Below are 2,500 nucleotides of genomic sequence, written 5' to 3'. Positions count from 1 at the left end.
AAACGCCCCGAGTTCCCCCGCGGCCACCTCGACACCTGGGCGGGCGGCGAGGGGTGTCCTGCGATCGGGGTGGGGAGCTCTACCAGAATCACCCGCCAAACTTCACCGGGGGCGTCTCCCGGCGCCCCTGCGCTCGGGTGACGAACAGCGCCCCGGGCTATCCCGGGCGCCCTATGGCGTCCACCTTCGATCGGAAGGGTGATCTCGACTCGGGCTGAGGCGGGCCACAACAATCCGCGGTCACATCGGAGCCGTCCAGGCTAACGAGGCCCCGGCTCACGGGTAACCCATGGGGCTGGACCGGGAGTCCGCCGTTAAAGAAGAAAGAAATGTAGTGCAAACCAGAACCAGTTTTTTTTATTTATTTTATAACTCGACTAATAATCGTCACAAAATTATAAACTTGGTACCTACGGATAGCCCTGGGCCCAACCTAATACAGGATGTCCATAACTATGCGCTAATTAAATAATTAATGGGTATTAAGGTCGGTCTTAGTAAATTGCTATATAAAGTCTAAGACCAGAACCAGTATTTTAAATTTATTTTATAACTCGGCTCCTAATTGTCACAAAATTTAAAAATTGGTACCTATGGATAGCCCTCGGCCCTACCTAATACACCGTGTCCATAACAATGTGGTAATTAAATATTTACTGGGCGTTAGGGTCGGTCTTAGTAAATTGCTATATAAAGTCTATATAAAATTTTACGAATTTAAAAAAAAAATTCCTACCGTCAAAAATAGCGACGCCTAGACCACCACACCTGTTCTGACGTTAAATCCTACTTGCACACACGTGTGGGAATAGATTAGATATCATCTAGAGATAGAATTCCTAATTATTTAATTAAAATAGAGACTCTAGATTTAATAGTTGTGTCATAGTTACATTAAGTCGAATTAGCGAAGCGGAGGCGGGAACTAGATTCTAGATCTAACACTTCGATTGCGATGAAAAAAAAATAGCTTTATTTTAAGGCCGACAAGGCAAATACGGTTTAATTAATATTAAAGAAATAAGTCCGAACACCTACCTTAAGCGAATCATCTACACAACACATGACTAGAAATAATACACGTCCACACGAAGAGCGATTGAAACGGTGACTGCAACGGTGAAAACTTGTACGACGGAAACATGGCGCCTAGGTTATGCCTACTTCCGGTCTGATGAAAATTTTTAATTCATTTTAAATTTTGCGCTCTATTTCGTCCGCGCTTGTCCACTTAAACTCTACAGAAAAGATAGTCTATATAAAAATAATTCCTAGAAGACAATTTTATGAGAGATCACCCACATTTATTTACCCTGCCTGTCTACCTTAGGGTTAGAGTTTGAATTTTTCTAGATTCAAGCCAAATATGCCGTGTCGATTAAACGACGACGTACATAACAGAGCGAAGACAATGAATGGTTCCTTAATTAACTATAATTACGGTCCTAATACAACTACAATTCACCATAGTACTAATATGTATGTGTATTGTTGTTTTGGGAGTTCTGTCATTACATTTTAAATTATAAAAAAAACGGGTTTACGATACACTTCATTACGCCGCCGATCGTGGTTTTAGATTTAAATTTGGTCGGATTCGGTTTATTATTAATTTATATAATACTTTATACATACTTTAATTCATTAAATACATTTATCTATGTATTTATTTCATTAGTTAAGTATTTGTTTAACTAAAAATTATCAATTTAAGGCATAACAATTACAGAAAACGATTGTATTTGAGATAAGTCTTATCGAACCATTTAGTAGCTGGGTCGGTTTATTATTAATTTATCTAATACTTTATACATACTTTCACTCATTAATTACATGTATATATGCATTCATTAAATCATTTAAGTATTTATTTCATCAAAAAGTATCGATTGAAGGCATAACACTGATAGAAAACGATTGTATTTGAGATAAGTCTTATCGAACCATTTAGTAGCTGGTTCGCGGGTCGGTTTTATTCCTTAACTCTAGATTTAAGTCTATCGTGTTTAATTTCAATTTAATTTATCACAACTTTTAGATTTTGTACTAGATTAAGCTACATTGAAGCTTATTTTTCACTATTTAATCAATAGAGGATATTATATAATATTTTTAAGTCTAATATTACGCAGCCGTTTGTTAAATCTAGTTTTACAACGACGACTCGCGCGATTTCGGTTTGGTTTTAAAACTTAAGTTCATTGATTCTTAAAATATATATTCCAGTTAGAATAGAACTGAATACGTACCACATGATGTATACACACGTATGGGTTATTTATTTATTTTAAATTTAGTTTATTATGACCGATCGTAATTAACTTTGGCGATACCGGGCTGATATGTCTTATCGACCGGAAAACTACTGTCCCTTCGGTCGACTAGTTGGTCTTAGACGGCATTACCGAGGTTTGAAAACTCTTACACCGTGTTTTTATTTTCACATAGATCCTATATTTTGATACCAGTCATTCGTTTAAGTTTAAATTAGAAAACGTGA

Source organism: Physella acuta, unplaced genomic scaffold (genome assembly GCF_028476545.2).
Source record: "Physella acuta isolate Inbredline_101_S28 unplaced genomic scaffold, ASM2847654v3 ptg002485l, whole genome shotgun sequence".
In the NCBI taxonomy this organism is placed as follows: Eukaryota; Metazoa; Mollusca; class Gastropoda; family Physidae; genus Physella; species Physella acuta.
Note: the sequence above shows the minus strand (reverse complement) of the source record.